Genomic DNA, 18606 nt, shown 5'->3' with positions numbered 1-18606 from the left:
GGCCGTTGGTCTGAAGAACAGCAAGTGTGTGGGGAGCTGGTCAGCATGAGGTTTGAGAGGCCAGCAGGCATCAGGTCATGCTTGGCCCCATAGGTGGGTCATATCTAGATATTCAGTTTTGTCCTTAGTGCGAAGGCAAGGTAAAGTGTGTTTAGAAATCTGACATCATGATGCCGCTTCATTTTACACAAGCTTTACACCAGCTTCAACTCAGCATGTGTAAAGATCTGTTGAAGGAGTGCAAAATAGATAAATGGACTGATGTTCCAGGGTCAGAAAATGTCCCATGTTTATTTTATTTTACATTCTATTCTATTTTATTTCATATATCTTATTTTATTTATTTGTTTGTTTGTTTGTTTATTTATTTGACAGAGAGAGATCAAAAGTAGGCAGAGAGGCAGGCAGAGAGAGAGGAGGGGAAGCAGGCTCCCTGCTGAGCAGAGAGCCCAATGTGGGGCTTGATCCCAGGACCCTGGGATCATGACCTGAGCTGAAGGCAGAGGCTTTAACCCACTGAGCCACCCAGGTGCCCCTATCTTATTTTATATATTGTATTTTATTTTTAAGCTACAGTTTTGACTTCCATTACATCAACAGTCACTTCCATTTAGATTTATTTTCACAAAAAGACCAAGCTCCAGGGATGTGAAGGAAGTCTGATGCTGCGGAGCATGCCTGAAATCAAAGGAAAGGTTAATGAGATACTGTCTCCACAGCCTAGACTGCATGAGGCGCTTCCCCAAACGGGACACCGTCCATCTTTGTCATCTCCCAGCATGCTGGGCGGAGCAGACGCTCCTGCTGTCTCCGTGGTGTCTCCAGATGAGGAAACCATCTCAGAGAAGTGAGAAAGGACTGGGTGGGGCCATACCCCCAGGAAACCAAGAGGCACCTGGGAGTCAGCGTGAGGTAGAGGACAGACATAGATGTCGAGCTTGGGCAGATCTGGTTTCCAGACCAGCTCTGCACTTAACTGTTGTGGGGTTTTGGAATAGGCACCCTACTGTATGATCTCCATGAGGCCCACTTTCCATCTTTAAAATGAGGGTAATATCATTTACCTCATAATATATTGGTGCAGATTAAAAGAGAAGAATTAGAGTATTAGGCACACATGAGACACTCAAGAAATATTAGTTTCTAGGTTCCATTACCCACAAAAATTCAATGAATCCTTCCCAAAATAGAACATCCTATAGAATCTTACCCTCCTCTTTTTGGTTGTTGTTGTGGATGGGACATCCAAAAGGATGTTAGGGATTTTTTTTTTTTTTTTTTTTGGTTTGTGGTAAGCTGACTTTGCACTTTAAAAGGGAAAAGAAGGAAATCTGTAGTACCTCAAACAATGAGCCTTTTAAAAGCCTGCATTGGACTCCAATTTCAAAGAATATTCTTATTAACATACTTTCTTATAAATGGAGCGCTACTCATCAAATATTTATAAGTAGTAGCCCTAGAAGCCAGCACAGTGCTTGGCAAGCCTGGGGACATTTCCCACGTGCGCTGTGGGATGGCGTAGGCAGGAGAGACCCTTTAATTTTGTGACATGGTTTGGGGGCTCCAGCGTGAGCTAGTCTTGGCATGGTTTCTCCCTGCTCTGGGCCTGTTCTGGAGCCTTTCAGGACTCCCACGTAGACTGTCCTTGCAGGCAACTCCCTTTGAAGTCCCTGGGAGCTCTTTGAATGGAAAACATACACAACGGGGGTGTTGATGCAAATAAGCATCAGACCTGATGTACGTGGGGGAATAAAGGTGCTTCTCACCCCAAATATTAGCTCTCAAGCCTAGAAACTACGTTGTGATCGTTAAAGAAAAAAAGTCATCCCTCCAACAACCCCCCCCAATCTATCACCAAAGCTCCATCATCTCCATTCGCTCAGGAAATGATAAACCTGCTAATTACCCGAGAGTTTTAATTAAGCAACAGATACAGACAGTGCAGGGCTCTGTTTTTCCTTTAAACATATCAATAAAATGAAATTCTCAATTCCAGAGCAACTTGCTAAATGAAAAAAAAAATAAACATTACTCTCTTTTGAAATATCACTCATCGAGTGTGATAATTTAGAAAAATATCTCTATTAGAGATAGTTAGAGATATTTTTTGGTAGAAAATGCAGTCGCCGATGTAGCACAAAGCTGCAATTTGTAGACAGGTTAAGTAAATTAAATCACTCACTGTCTTTTTTTTTTCAATGGCTTTAAAAGTTAAAGGTAATTTGCAAAGAAAATGCTCAGTTTGAATTGGTTTGTAATATCTGTTAATGATCTTTAAAAAAATCCACTTATTCACAATCCGGTCCCTGGGGGAATTCCAACGTGCTATCAGAAAAATTTCTGAAGTCTGAAATGTCATTAGCTAGTGATTCCTTTGAAGTAAAAAGCCCCGAAAAAATAAATTATATAAGGTATACAAGTGCGCAGGACAATCACTTTGATGAATAATATCTGTGTTTTTCGTAACTAAGAACGCAACAATTGAAATCCAAGCTGCTAAATTATAGAGCTGTCTTGTGAATTACCTCGGTGGAGGTATGCCTGTTCTGTTTATTTCACACATATATTGAGTTCTTCCATATATTTATAGATTGTTGATGTAAAAACAGTAGTGTTGGAACAATTTTGATTATATTCATTGTGTTTACCTTTTGGAAACACAAGGTGTTGCCTAAATACAGCTCTACAGGTGTTGCCAGCCGGAACTAAAACAATAGCCTGGTTTAGGGCAGCCTCCTGGATCCCAGATCCAGGTGCCCTGAGCGGTGGCGCGAATACCGCACAGCCCTGCGAATTGTCCGATATTAGATAACAGCGCTGTGAAATACTACACCAAAGGGGACATTTTCTTCCTGACCCTGGCTGGCTATTGGTTTTTGCCTGGAAGCAGGGGAGTCTTTGTAATACGATATTAGTCAGTGTAACTACAGATGCTGCTTCGGCTGCTATAAATAGCTAATCTTTTTTTTTTTTTTTTTTTTTGAGAAGAGTCGGATTTAGTAAACCGTTGGCTACAGGTTAATTATACATTTCGTAAGAAGGCACTTCCTTGTAGGCAATTTGTTGCCTTTTAATGCTGCTTTATGTGAGGATAGCCACATGTGAGCCTCCAGGAGGACCTTCATTATTTCTTTATTTTACACATTGGGGATTTAACTTTTTCTTCTTCTCAACCTGAACTGCCAAGGGACCCAGTCTTATTCATTTTTCCTCCAGGGGAAGGCATTCTGTTCTTCCCCAGTTCGGCTGATTTATAATTGTAGGTGTGGTTCTTCTGGTTTTCTGTTCTGTCACTGACATCCGGAGAGCACACCGAACGTGGTTAAGAACAAGCCCCTGACTGATGCGGTAATATTTAGTGCCTCCGTGTGTTTCATCTAAGAAATGGAAGTCACACTTGAAACTTTTTTGGGAAGCTTTATTGGCGTTCCATGTATGGAAGATCACTCAGTGTGTTATCCTGGAAAGGGCACACCCTGTAACTACCTCCCAGGACAAGAAAGAAAATATAGCCAACATTCGTGACTGCCCCTAGGATGGGACGCCCCTTTCCTCCTCAAAGTAGCCACTCTCCTGATGTCCAACACCATAGATTTGGTTTTTGTTTTTGTTTGAACTTTGTGTGAATGGACTCCTATGGTAAGTGTTCTTTTGCGTCTGATTCTTGCAACATTGTGTTTGTGAGCTGTGTCAATGTTGCCAGGTGCAATTATATTTTCCATTTTTATTCCATTCCATTCCATTGTATCAATAATATACCACAATTAACCATTTTACCCTGGATGAACATCGGGTTGTTGTCAGTTTTGGCTATTTCAGAGAGCCACTATAAGCTTTGTCATGCGTGTCTTGGGGGGTGTAGCTGCATTTCTTTTGGGTGTGTAGGCTAAGAGGGAAGTTACTCAATTTTAGGGCATGACCGCGCTCAGCTTTAATGATGTCAGTTTTCCAAAGAGGTTGTATAAGTTTCCACTCCCACGGGTGGTGGGTGAGATGTGCTGCTCTCATTCTTGTTAACTGGTATTTTTCTTCTTTCTGAATTTGGTCATTCTGGTGACATGTAGTTGAATATCATTATGGTTTTGATTTCCCAGACTATTAAGAAGTTGAGCATCTTTTCATATACATTGGCCATTTGGAAATTTTATGAATGGGGTTTTCAAGGATTTTGTTTGTTCATTTTTCCATTGCTTTGTTCATCTTCTCTGTTTTGAAGGAGATATTTATATATTCTGGATTATTCTAGTTATGATTTTTTTTTTTTTTTTTAAGAGAGAGAGCACACACATTCACTGCTGCTGCTTTAGCAGCTTTGCATCCACTTCTGGTGTGCAGGAGTTCCCAGGCATAGGAGCTGGAACAATGCTCTTCCTCTCAGGCCTCGGAACAGAGGGGTTGGCCCCTCAGACTGGACCCGAAGAGCACCTTGGATAAGGAAGAGCACTTTGGATGAGGGGTATAGGGTGAGGGGTGGAGGGAGAGGGGGAGAGAGAGTCCCAAGCAGGCTCCATGCCCAGAGCGGAACACAACATGGGCCTCTAGCTCACAACCCTGAGATCATGACCTGAGCCAGAATCAGGAGTTGGAGGCTTAACCGACTGAGCCACCCAGGCACTCTAAGAATATAATTCTTTTTTGATTATATATATTGCAAATATCATATACTACTCTGAGTTAGACTTTTCACTCTAAATATGGTATCTTTGGATAGATAGAAGAGTTTAATTTTTAAAAAATTATTTTTATTTTAAAAAATTTTTTTAAAGATTTTTATTTATTTATTTGACAGACAGAGATCACAAGAGGCAGAGAGGCAGGCAGAGAGAGGGGGAAGCAGGCTCCCTGCTGAGCAGAGAGCCCTATGTGGGGCTCGATTCCAGGACCCTGAGATCATGACCTGAGCTGAAGGCAGAGGCTTAACCCCCTGAGTCACCGAGGTGCCCCAAGAAGAGTTTAATTTTTATGTGGCCTAATTTCCCAATATTTTCCTTTATAGTTAGTGCTTTCTATGTCTCACTTAAGAGAGCTTTGTTTATCCCATGGCCATGAAAATATCCTTTTATATTTTCTTCTGGAAACTTTATTGTTTTACTGTTCACATTCAGAGTTGTAATCCATATGTCATTGATTTTTGTATGTGGTGTGAGGTTGGGATCATATTTGTTTTTTCCTCCACGATATCTACTTACCCTACACCATTAGTGAAAAAGACTTCTTTCTCTGGTGCTCTGAAGTAATACGTTTATCATAAATTAAGTACTCACTTATTTATAGAATAATCATGACTACCCCACCCCCCAGCACTTTATTATGTTAGTATGATAAGTTATTTAATAGGTTTTTGAATGTTAAACCAATCTTCCATTTCTGGACTAAGTCCAATTTGGTTTTGATATATTATTTATTTGAAGTACTTCACATATTTTGATAATTTTTACAACAATGTGTATGCATGAAACTTACCTGTACTTTTCCTTGAGTGTAATGTCCTTGTCAGGTGAGTTATCAAGGTTTAGCTGGCTCATAAAATGATTTGGAGAAGTGTCCTCTTTACGTTCTTTAAAAAATTAAAACATAAATAAGTCTAATCTAATATAGTTATTTAAAATATATGTAGTTTGTCCTAAGAATATTATCAAAGTTCTCCAGAAAAGAAGAACTAAACATCTGTGTGTGTGTGTGTGTGTGTGTGTGTGTGTGTATTTATTTATTATAGGAGTTGACTAGCACAGTTATGGAGGGCAGGAAGTCCTACAATGTGCTGTCTTCAATCTGTAGACCAAGGAAAGCTGCTCATGTAACTCACCTCAAGTCTGAAGACCTGAGAGTCACAGGGGTCTCTGGGGAGCAACTCTGTAAATTCTAGCTGGATTCTGAAGGCCCAAGACCCAGAAACTCTGATGCCCGAGGGCAGGAGATGATGGATGTCTTCACCTTTCTTCTGTCTTTCTCTTCTATTCCAGTCCTCAATGGATTGGAAGACGCCTACTGCATTGGTGAAGGTGATCTTCTTTACTCATCTACTGGTTCAGATGCGAATCTCTTCCAGAAACACTCTCACAGACACATCCAGGCGTATGTTTTACCAGCAGTCTGGGCATCTCTTAGCCCAGTCAAGTTGACACATGAGAATAACGGGCACAGTGAGTATTCGTCACAATTTCTTTCATTCTAGGCTTCTGTATATTTTAATGTAGACTTGTGGCAGGAGACTGGTTTTGTGTGAGTTTGCCTGAGAAAGAAAATGGAAGTCACACTATCTTCTGGGACTCACAATCTGCTCATGTGCCCAAGGTTGAAATTTGTTATCACATCTCAATCCTGGGATCCACAATCAAGGCTCATCCTGGGTTTAAAGGAGGACCTGTAAGATGAGAAGCTTTTGGGACCTAAGAGAAGCATTCAAATAAAACACCTGCTCCCCTATAAGAAGCTTCAAAGCCAATTTCTCCACTTTTGACCCTTCAGTTACTGCTCCACAGAGATTATTTTTTTAAATTTTAATTCCCTGCAATTCTGTATATCTCATGCCTTACCCCATCTCTCCATTCCTACTTGCTAGTGTCCAAGTTCAAGGCCTTATCACCTACTGCTTGGGCTATGGCATTTGTGGGACATCTAGTGTCCATTTTATCCCTTTCCGAGCCATCCAAGTGCTCGCCTTAAAATGGGAAGCTGGCCATGTTAGTCCGTGTTGGGAACTGCTTGGTGGGTCTCTATTGCTCTCTGAGAGGTAGTCCAGGTTCATGAACACAGCACACATATTCTCCCGTGACCTGGCTCTTCCTGACTTCTCCAGCACGTGTTGCTCCTCACACTCCAGCAGCTCTGTCTGCTTGCGGTTCCCAGTACTCCCCCTGGGATTCTTCGTGTCCCAGCTTTTGTGTGTGCTAATCTTTCTCCCAGGGATGGAGTATCTAAGTCTTACTCTTGGGCCATCAGTTCTTTCACAGTCAACTCAAGCCAGAGACCCTTCATCCCACCCACCTGGGGCGGCATGGTCTCCTTTTTCATCCATGCCTCTGGCTCTGATTAGACTGTGAACTTCTTGAAGCCTGGGTTCAAATCTGAGTCATTCTTCCATCTATAACTTGCTCTGTGCTGGAGGGTAACAGGTGTTCAATAAGCATGGATAAGCTTAAACAGAAGAGACAACACTTACTAGTTGACTAGTTTGGGTTTCATTTCATTTTTTTTTTTTCCTTGCAAGCCCAAGATGGAATGAAATGAAGTGGCCCAAACGCCATGACCAGAAGGGATGCAGGAAGTCAAAGATGATGGAAAATCTGCAGATAGCCATCTCTTCCTGAACGACTGAATTTGGTTCAACTGATTAACACCCTTAGGATGGGATTCATTTTTGTAGAATGGATTCGTGACAAGGATTTTCTATAAAGATAGATTTTTTTTCCAGAGAAACAAATTTGAACACTTTAGTCCAAGAATTTAAATGAGGAAAAATAATCCTACTTAAAAGGCAAATTGACCAATATCCTTCCTTTTTTCTCTTATTAATAAAAGAGTTTACACGGAAACTCTGTAAGAAATTGTGTAAGAGATTCACAAGGATCATTAAAGTCTCTATGAGACATTCACTTTCACTTTGTAAAATTGGCTATACCCTCAAAATGGTATCCCATAAAAATGGACTTTCTGGGGCTCTTATATATATGAATGGGTTTTAGTCACACAGTGGTGCCATTCATTTTATTTGGCCCATTTATTGCAAGTACATTCTAAATTTGGCCTTAATTATTTTTCCTTTCACAAAAATATTTTGTGGGCTCTTTTTGAACCCCTACTACTTCCTTCTTGCCCCTTAAGACAGAATCCAGGAGTGTTACTTTTGTTCTCTTCTAATTAAAATAATTGCTTGGTTCCTTTTAACTAGATTCGTTCAGTTATTAGCCTAATACATGGATGGGTGCCATGGGGTGCTTGAGAAACAAAATGAAAAGTGATCGTGTAGCTTCACATGAAAAAGATTGTGCAGTGCCAAGGAGCATTACTCCTTTCAGCGGGCATTTTATAACGGCCTTTAGTAAACCTGGCCTCCCCCTGCCCCCATACCCTCACTAAAAGACTATTAAGTGAAAGAATGGTTCTATTTTCTCCATTAGGTAGACAGTGAACTCACTACAATTTGAAGAGGGGCACTTGATATGCTGGGTATGGCCCAAAGACTGGGAGGCTGGTTTTAATCTCTGCCCCAGCTTTGTCTTTCAGAATAACTGCAATTGAAGGATAAATGCTCCGTGTCCTCTCTTTGCCAGTTGGCGTTTATCAGAAGGCACTGGAAGAAGAGGGACAAAGGTGCCTGGATGTATGTGTTCACCAAGAGTTGTCAGGACCTTGATTCTAAAAGGAAGTTGTAAACTAATGTTTTTGATGTCAAGATGTTTCTGGAAGTGGAGGCAGTTCAAGAGTTTGGCAAACACAGGCCTGCAGGCTAAGTTCAACCTATTGCCAGTTTTTGTAAATAAAGATTTATTGGAACACAGCCACACCCATTAGCGGACTGGTTGTCTGCTGTGGCGTTTGTGCTACAATGTGGAGCAGTAGTGGCCTAAAAGATTTACTGTCTGGTTCTTTCCAGAAAAAGTGTGCTGACTCTTGATACAGTCCGTCCAATACACTGAATATTTATGAATGCACTACTCCCTGCTGAGAAAGGTATTTATTGGAATTTCAATGGGGGTCCTCATTTGATGAGATGCTGAGGGCTTTTGGTAATGTGCTTAGGTTATGAGTGTTCAGTACTGGTGAACAGACAGCAGGAAGTGAGGTGGATTTGGGGCAAGACATTGTGGTTTGAGAAAGAGGCTTTGCCATTAATGTCTCAGTGGCAAGTCACTGATTGTGGCTGGGCTGTTCCTGTTAGATAACAAGATTGCTCTACTACGTGGAGAAGGTGCTGAGATTTCCAACGTGGAATGCACCTTGATTTACTCCTTCAGGACCTTATGGTCAACATTATGGATGTCTGCTTCCAGGCCAAAAGATGGGCACCCTTTGCCACCAGTTGGTAGTTGGATGGGTCAAGCGAGAGAATGTGCATCCCAAGCATTTCCTAAACCGTAAGATGCTCTATTTGTGACATATGAAAGCAGCAGGGCAAGTGTTGTTTCTGTCTGGCACATGAAGAAATGACGCAGCCTACCCAAGATCAAGTAGTCAGCCAGCAGAGGACCCGGAGGCTAGCTCTCTTGCTTTAAGTCACCATTCTTTCCAGTATACCATATGCTTCTTTGCGTCACGCTTCTTTCCATGGTTTCAGAAATGCTCAGTTCTTTAGTTCATTTCTTTATTCTTTCATTCACTATTGAATGTTCTTTAACAGCCTGCTATGAATGGAGAAGGAGCTGGATGTTTCAGGGAGAGTGAGGACTATGTAAAAAGAGTTGGAAGACCTTTATAATAATTTTATTCTTGGACCCCTGTGGCCAGAATCCTCCAGAAGGACGTAGATTCTTCTCTTGAGTTCCCCTGCCCTGACCAAGGAGCTTATTTGTGATATGGAGAACAAGAAAGTAGATTGGATGAGAAAGGGAGAGCAATCCTGTCATTCAAAAGGGTTGCCTGACATGTTGTTTTATGTCATGTATGTGCGTATGGTATGTGTACACACCATGAAAGCAATGAAAGAAAGAGGGATTCTGAAGTTTTGATAGCAGATTTTACCAGCAACTGAAGGATGGAGACAGTCTAGGTTTGGAGGATTTGCAAGTTAGGATTTTGTATATAAAGTCCAAGGGAATCAATATCAGAGGAATTTTCCAATATGAATTGTCCAATTAAATGACATAAATTAAACATGCCAGATGTGGATTTATTTTATCACACTGTTAAATACAGCCTTCATTCAGATTGTATTCATTCAATGATGTGTCTTGTAAGTTTTGAAATGATGATTACTAAATGTGCCTGGAGGAAGCAGCTTCCACCAAAATATTAAGTTTGCCCTGTCATGGTGAGAGAAGTGAAATTCTTGAAGTTTCTGTTTTTGACACTAGCTGTTTTAACAGGGAAGTTTGCCAGTATTTTCTTCATATTCAGTATTGTTGGCTACTTGTTTTTTTCAGGTTTGTCTATGAGCCTAAGTCTACGATTCTCTGAAGAAATATGCCCGTGAAGTTGCCTGATAAAAAAGCAAACCTCCCAGAGTCTTCCATTGGAGAATTGTCACCTGCAAAGACCTCTGAGAGGTAGAGTAGAAAATTCTGCCTTATTCTTCTCTCCCTCCCTTTCCATAAGTCACTCACAGCCCTGCCAACTGAATTTGGAGGTGGTGTTATCTGATTCTGTAATTCATTAATGAAGCCATGTTACTTCTTGGATATTCCCAGGATCCAGGATGCTGCTGTCTTAAGAAATGTAATTTGGTTCAGCACAGAGAAAGCATATTCATAGCAGGTCTCAGCCGTGAAACAGATAATACTTTTCATCTGTAAAAAATTTGTAAGCATTGACTAATTTATTTAAGTTCCCTGTAATTGAGCGAATTTTCTTCCATTTGCTGTGGGAAAACCCTTCTTTTTCTAATTCTAATCTTTCATCAGGTATTCTCCTGAAACCTTGTCACCATGCTGGAAATGTTTTGTAGAGGGGAAATACATCTTTGAACACAGTGTAATATTTCACTGAAATAGATGACCTCCATTTCCTCCGTGTAGAGCCTATTTTTAAATGTTTAGACAATGTTCTGGAAAAAGGTGAAATCTCCTTGAAAACTGTGGGAACTGTTATTACATTACTCCAGCCCCCATTCCTGCCACGACTATGGGCAGTGTTCTTCAGGGATTAGAGGTATTACTTTGGGTTCCCCAGAAAGGAGAACTGGAGGAAAACCCAGGTGTTGTCTTTTTCATGGAGAGTTCAGTGTCAGAGTGGGACAGGCTGGGGAGAATGGTGGTCAGGCTGAGATGAAAGGAACAAATACAATGGTGTGTTATCAATGTGGCCCCAGCTTGGCATGGGGTGTAACCGAATGCTCTCTCCTTGGGATCGTGGTTGGCTAGACAGTGGTCCTCCAAAGAAATGTCTGCATCCTGATTCCTAGAACCTGGGCATGTTGCCTTCTGTGCCAAAGACTTTGCAGATGTGATTAAGGATCTTGGGATGGAGGGATTGCCTTGGATTATCTGAGTTGATCTAAAATCCAGTGGCAGATGTCTTTAGAAAATGGAGGCACAGGCAGAGGTGCAACTGACAGATGAGAGGGCAGGGTGACTGTAGAGGCGGGGCTTGGGCACTCACCAGAAACTGGAAGAGTTGAGGATGGGACCCTTCCCTGGAGCCTCTCCGCCAGCCCCTGTTGGTGTCTCAGCCATACTGATGGCAGACTTCCACAGTCATACATCTCTGTTGCTTCCAGCCATCATATTTGTGGTAATTTGGTACAGCAGCCATGGAAACGAGTGCTGGGAGGTCTCAGGATAGACTAATAGAGGAAGGACAGTGAAAGAATTTATTTGCTACTTCCAGCCATTGACTGGGGAATGGTTTTCCTCACGGGACATTGACACCACTTTGTGTGCCCCTCTTACCTCCGGATTGATTGTGGTTGGGTGCAGAGTTTCTCTGGAGTGTCTCATGCTTCAGGGATAATGGGGAAGCTCCAGGAAGGGAGGACAGAGGCCAGCCAAGCAGATTCGAGAAGGGGCTCCATTTACATGCTAAAGTTTGTGGTCTGGAAGGTGGTAGAAGCAAGTAGCTGAGAGCCCAGAGCAGTGAGGCCAAGTCACCACCTGAGAGGTGGCATAGAAAGGGGTTGGAAATGATGATCTCCTTGGTTCTCACCACAGCGCCATGAGGCAGATCCGGTATGATCTCCTCAGTAGGTACTCATTCTCCAGTCTTTTTTTTTTTTTTTTTAAAGATTTTATTTATTTATTTGACAGAAATCACAAGTAGGCAGAGAGGCAGGCAGAGAGAGAGAGAGAGAGAGAGAGAGAGAGCAGGAAGCAGTCTCCCCGCCGAGCAGAGAGCCCGAGCAGAGAGCCCGATCCCAGAACTCCGGGATCATGACCTGAGCTGAAGGCAGAGGCTTTAACCCGCTGAGCCACCCAGGAGCCCCTCATTCTCCAGTCTTGACTAGCATGAGCTTTTGGAACTCACTGTCACTCACGGTTGCCTGTCTCGTCTTCAAATGCAATGACTAAAATCCTATCCTTCAGTTGAGTCGAAATCCCCCTTCACAGACGACTCTGTGAGTGGCTCTAGTATTACTTCTTGAGGCACATAACATAAAGCTCATTCTGGCATGTGAAAGCTCTCTCCAAATATCTGAAGACAGGTTTTATCCTTTTTCTCTCTACCAAGCAGAGCACACCCCATTTCTTCAACTCTGACCTAGTAGAACAGCTTTCTCTTTGTGGCTGGTGGCTGTCCCTTGTCCCTCTTCTGGACATGCTACAGTTTGTCTCCTCACAGGGAAGCTCCCAGAATACACTGGGACTTCAGGAATGGTCTCCTCAAGCACACAGGGGTCTTTCATCCTTGGTGTTTATGTCAATTATTGTGGTCAGAGCTTGTTTTTATTTTATTTTATTGTCAAGCACATCCTTTTTAGTTGCACTAAGTGCAGTGTTGGTTACAGTGTTTCTCACACATGTGTATGGATGTAGAAGCAGGTGTTAGTACTGAAGGTGCCCCTCCAAGAGCTCCAAAGAATGGATCAGTTTGCAAGTGGTGTTACTGTATGGTAGAGATCAAAATGCCACCCCATGTCATGGCAGATAAATAGTCACAGTTTTATGCAGAATTAAGGTCAGTTGAGGCTTCTTACAGGTCAGTACCAACTGGCCATTCTCAGCCAACTTTCCCTGCCACCATCCTTACTCCTCAGAAGAAACAACCAACCAACCAACCAACCAACCAAACCCACTTCTGGAGCACCTCCTGGGATGGAGGAGATCTACCTGGGTTGAGCAGGTAGAGCTCCCCTCCTGGTCCCATCCAAGACCCCAGGATCTTCTGCAAGAAGAGCTATTACCATGGGCTAAGAAGGCCAGTGGGCATGAGTTTTAGATCCATTATCTGCCGTCTTCACAGGAACCCTGCAAGGTAGACACGATTGTCTTCATTCTACTGATAGACAAGTTAAGGCTCAGTTCAAAGGAACTTTCCTGAAGTTGCAGTGCAGCAGGCCTAGGGTTGAGCCTCAGGGGGGCCAGCCTTTCTGTGCGGTGGTCAAAATGATTTTGAAGCTGTACTTGAGGGGAGAGGGAGTCCTTGGACCTCTGCAGGTGCACTGAGCCTTGAGCAGAACCTTCCAGACCACCTGAAAGAACTGGGGAGCACATAGTTGGCATTAAATAACCTAGGCTCTGTAGGGTCTCCCTCAATGACTGGCTCTTCTGGTCTCATATGTGTTAGGAGACATTCCTGCCATGTTCTGTCCCAGCCTCCACAGTTCACAGGCTTGGGACTTTGTTTGGCCCAGTATCCATTCACTAAGTGCCTTTTGGCTCTCTTGCATAAGCCAGGGTAGAGATGGAAGAACAGATGCCCTCGGCTTAGGTCATGCAGCATGGGAGTACAGGGGTTTGGCTGAGGGTCTCAAAGGTCTAGGTCACTCAATCTGATCCTGCAGAGATGCCAGTAGCACTTGAACTTCCTCTGGACATCTACCCAGACCAGGGTGCTCTTGACCCCATGACACAGGCCAGTAGTTTATGAAGCGTTAGCCACCCTTTTTACCTCTAGGATTTTTCTTTTCACTTTTACCTCATGCAGGCAACTAGGCCAGTGCCTACTTGTTTTGGGGGGAGGGAAGTGACAGTGAAAAATGGGTCTTCACCTGGTCGTGGCAGATTCTTTAAGTTGGCTGCTTCACACCCCTCTTAACTGGTTATTTCCTATCACAGAGGCTAGACACCAGACACTCAACTTCCTGCCGCCCTACAGATTGGAATGGGCAGATGCCTCCAGTGATGAGTGTGAAACACACAGGCCCCTTCCTTCCCGGCCGGCTTTGTCCCGCTTGTCTGGCGTGGGCTGCTCAGGGCACAGCTCTCATTGTTAAACAGGGGCCTGGCTGGAGGTTAAGAAGAGCCTGCCTGCTTCCTTGACTGCGCCTTTGAGCACTATGCCCGATTTTTCGCTTGTGTCTCACAATAAATTTCTATTTGGCCAAGCCTCTGTTGTTGGGTTTCTGTGACATCCTTCCAGATGTGAGGCTTACCCAGTATACTGTTCTGTTTTGCTACAGCTATGGGGGAATGAAACACTTAGGGCCCTGCTAAATAGTGCAGAGCACAAGTCTGTGGGGACATTTCACACTCATGATGGTGGGGGAAGGGGACTGGGAGAAGGACATCTGTCCTTGGTATCTTGACACCTGAAAGGGACTGGAAGGGTAGAACCCAAGGTCGGCTTCGGCCAAAGACATGTGAGAACCAGGTAGGGGGACTGACCAATGTATCAGAGGTTGCCTGCATAGACAATTAGCACCAAACCCCGCCAGCCTCTCCCCTACCACATCTTAGAACTAAAGACTCCCCAGAACGTGGCCATGGCTGAGGCAAAGGTGAGGCCCCATGACTGAGTTTCTGCCACCTTGCAAGAATGAGGCTTCAAAGTAGACACGATATTAAGTTATTACAAACTTATATTTTTAATGCCTGAGTTGTTGACTGAACTGAGCACCACCTCTGTGTTAGCCATTGGGTAGAACCCCTAGAAGCACTCTTTGCCAGGCTGAAATGTCATGCTGGGTGAACCCTCGAGTGGGCCTGCCTCTACTCCTGCATGAGGACCCAGTCTAGGGGATAGTATCAGGCTGAGCGGTGGGGCAGGGCTGCCAGGGTTCAGGGTTTCCGGGGTCTCAAGCTGACTGCTCTGACGGGGCCCCTGTTCTCTCTGGCAATCCCTGAAGGGCTTCTCAGTGCCCAGCCTGCTTCCGCCCAGCAGGTGGATTCAGCCTGGAGGCCCTGGGAGGGTGCGCAGAGAGGAGGTTTGTCTCTCTGTCCTCATGGAAATGTTGCCGAACACTGCTGAGGTGGAGAGGGAGAATTCAGCAAATCAGTTTTGATTTTGGAGATGATTATAATTAAGCCAAATCGTTTCCTGCCTTCTTTCAAGGCTGCCACTTTTCCAACTTTCCATTCAATTAAATGCTGCTCATTTGAGCAGCAGCCCTGTGGTTACTCTGTACTCTCCAGTGGCTGACTGGCGGGCTTTGAGGGCTTCTCCACCATGTGACCTTGGGCAAGTCACTTCATGGATCTCTGCATCATCTGTAGACCGCGGTGGATGACAGGACCTCCTCCCTGGGTTGGGGGAGGAGCAAAGCCCTGGGAACCGGTCTGGGGTGAAGCACACGGTCGGTGAGGGCCTGAGCATGCGCTTTCTCACCTGATGCCCGTCGTTCCCTAGGAGATGGGGACACTTGGCCTCATCAGGAAAGAGCTGCGTCACCAGACACAAATCTCATGCTTTCCTTCTGACGGTCATCAGGGAGCAACAAGTCCACATTCAGGGCTCTGCCGAGGCGCCTACTGAATAGTGTTACTATTTTATATTTTGTTTGAGAGGAGGAAGCTTGCTTCAGTTGCCTACCTTGTACTGGGTGATTTCCTGGAAAGGTGATTTCTTTTTCGTTTCTTTCTGGTTTTGTTGTTGTTGTTTGTTTTTTGTTTTTAGAGAAAGAAAGAGAGAGCAGGAGGGGCAAAGTGAGAGGGAGAGAGAGAACCCCAAGCAGATTCCCTGCTCAGCAGGGAGCCTGACCCAGGGCTCGATCTCAGGACCCTGAGATCATGACCTGAGCCAAAATCAGAAGTCAGACGCTGAACTGACTGAGCCCGCCAGGGGCCCCAGGAAAGGTGGTTCTTTCTCACTGAAGGGAACCTTCTCTTCCACCCCTGTAGGGGCTTCCAAAGATGGCTGAGTTCTATTGCAGGGTTGAACTCCCCATCAGAAAGTCAAGGATAGTTGGAATAAACCTTTAAAAGTGAAATTCTTAATTGCATTATTTATGGTCACACCTTCATTTCTTCGTTCCATTCTAATAGTTTCCCTATTTTGGATGACGATCTGCTGCCCCTCATTACAGACTCCCCCCACCCCCAGCGCCTCTCCGCCCCCAACAAGGAAGGGTTCTCCATGAGAGCTGGTCTCACTCTGTTGCTCAGAAGGGCTGTATTCCAATGTGCTCCTTCCCTTCATTCATTATGCTGAAATCATATTTCTAGAGGACAGAGATGAATGCTGTGTACTTATCTGATTAAACTGCCCGTTGTTTTAAATCTATTTTCACCGACTTTTTCCTTCTGATAGACATTCAGTGACACAACACATTAAAAATTGTATCTGTATCAGTGGTTTCCTCCTTTGTATTTATGTAGCGCGTATGTAGCGCGTGCGCATGCGTGTGCGTGTGAGTGAGCAGGGCTAACCCAGCGGTCCCCTCTTAGGATGGGTGTGTATTCAACAATCATGAAACAGTGGCCCCTTTGAAAAAAGAGAGGTTGGATCATATGTTTTATTGATCGGTTAGAAAAATCACACCGTTGTGTGAACACCAAACATATAAATTACATTAAAATGAAAAAGTACAAAGAAACGCTGTTTACCAAAGGCTTTTTACTGGAGTGCCAGAGCTTTACTTGTCATGGGCAGTTCGGCAGGTCTCCCTTCTGGGCCATTTCCGAGTATTTTTGCATTTGCCGAGTGTTTCAGCAGGGCCTGGGGATCAGGACTGAGTGTATTTTCGTCCTTGCCTGCTGGTGTCATCAGAACCTCCCTTAATCTCTGAGTTCTTTGCCCCCACTTTACCAAAAGAATAATGCCTCCCCCGGAATTACGCAAAAATCAATGGCAAAGTTAATTGAAATCTGGATCTCTTAATGTTTTCCTCTTTCTTAAGTGATGGCTTGGTTTCTGAAAAGTGAGGTTTAACTCAAAGGACGACTTTAATTGAGGGTGAGTGAATTGGAAGGTGAGCGAAAGTAGAGGTAGATAATTTTCCAAGAGACTGAAAGATCGTGTTTGCATTTAGGATTTCATTTCCTTTCAAGTTTTACACTGGGGCTTAAGGAATGTTACCAGATGAGAAGAATGACCAGGGCCGCTGCTCTGTTGTCTCTTTAGAGGGCTGGAAATGCTTTGAAGGAGGCCGGCCTCTTCCCTTTCCTCCCACGGGGCCAGGGCGAGCAAGAGGGGCGCGCGCGAGAGAGCGGTAGAGGACTTCCTGCCACCAGAAGGAGGTCAGCTTCTTTATTTTAAAGATTCTCCACTTTTTTGGTGATTGAGGTATTCATATTCTAGGGATTCAGGCCTGTAATTTGGCTTAATGCTGACCACACTCGTTATATTTAAAACAGTTTATAATCCTCAGAGTAAACTCTTTGGCGGGATTCTCACGCCAGTTTGCGGAGGCAAACGCGACCGGTATTTTAATCTCTACTTTGCAGAGGAAGACACGGAGACTCCGGTGGGTTAGAATTTGTCCAAGATGACCCAGCGGGGGGCGGGGGATGCCGGTCTATAGACTCTTAGGGAAAGAGATAGGGGGTCAAGCCCCAGGCACCCACCTTGATGGGGTTCCTGACTGTGTGGTAGACAAGGTTCAACTTCAGCTAGTGGGGACACAGGCGGCATCCCTCTAGTGCCCTCGCTTAGTGCCAGTCCCCCCCTGGGCTTTGCAGTTCCGAGTGCTGGTTCTGACTCTCATTGGGATCTTCCAAAAATATTCAGACAAAGGACTCCGAAAGGCATCTGGTCAAGCTTTGCGAGGAGAGAAAACTTATCCTCTGATTCCCGAAGCCCCGAAGTCAGGGATTTGATTATGCTTATCATGATCTCAGCTTCCACCGCTCCAAATGTGATTAGTTTTGTAATTAGTTAATGTCATTACCTGTCATCAAATCCAGACAATGTTGGTCTCTGAAACCTCCCGTGGCAGAGAAACCCACAACCTGACATCTTTTCACTGTTTAACACTGAGTTTCTTTAAGAATTCTGGCAACTGTCCCCTCTTTCCTAGACCACAGGTCTGAAAGTTAGGGGAAAGATGTATTTCTTGTGTTTCTTTAAGGCAATTTAAAATTCTTCGGTCCGCTTCCCAAAACTTTTCTTCACTCCAAGCAAAGCATAAATATAATCTTTTCAGCAAATCTTATACCCCACCATATTTTCCTTCTTATGTATGTTGGCTATATTTTGCTTTGGGCGGAATGGCCAAAATAAGAACCAGTTTACCGTAGGGAAACACCCCGTTAAGAACTATTTTTACCTTATATAAAATGCTGCTTGTCTTATTGCTTACTTGCTGTTAAATGCTGGGAAAATGGTTTTTCTTCTTTGCTTCTATTCAGATATTCAATACATATTCTCCGAGTGTCTGTTGTATGCAGGTACTTGGGAATACAACAGAGCACAGATGAGCTAAAATCCTGTCCTGAGGGAGCTTACATTCTAACGGGGGAAGGTAGATAATAGGAAATGAATATGTTGAAGTAAAGTACACAGTATGCAGGTTGGACAATTTCCATTTGCGCCCCTAGACCCCCTCTCTCCCCTTTACCACCCTGCTCTGTGGAGAGTCCTGGGAAAGGAGGTCACTAAGGTTTGCATCAGTGGCTTCTTTGTCCCCTCCATGGTCTG

At 44.0% G+C, this 18606-nt stretch overlaps 1 long non-coding RNA gene across 9 annotated transcripts in view; it reads left to right on the top strand.

Annotated features, from left to right (window-relative positions):
- The window catches only part of LOC122916403, a 110477-nt gene that overhangs the window by 45002 nt on the left and 46869 nt on the right, over positions 1-18606 (top strand). For 7 of the 9 annotated variants that reach the window (XR_006386187.1, XR_006386186.1, XR_006386188.1 and 4 more), the window contains 4 exons: positions 5964-6143; positions 7211-8323; positions 8597-8673; positions 10083-10205. This is a non-coding gene — a long non-coding RNA (uncharacterized LOC122916403). The remainder of the gene's footprint in view (positions 1-5963; positions 6144-7210; positions 8324-8596; positions 8674-10082; positions 10206-18606) is intronic. The other 2 variants (XR_006386192.1, XR_006386193.1) reach the window with 2 other exon arrangements.

Source organism: Neovison vison, chromosome 8 (assembly GCF_020171115.1).
Source record: "Neovison vison isolate M4711 chromosome 8, ASM_NN_V1, whole genome shotgun sequence".
Lineage (NCBI taxonomy): Eukaryota > Metazoa > Chordata > Mammalia > Carnivora > Mustelidae > Neogale > Neogale vison.
Note: the sequence above shows the minus strand (reverse complement) of the source record. Positions and strands in the feature narration are given on the sequence as shown.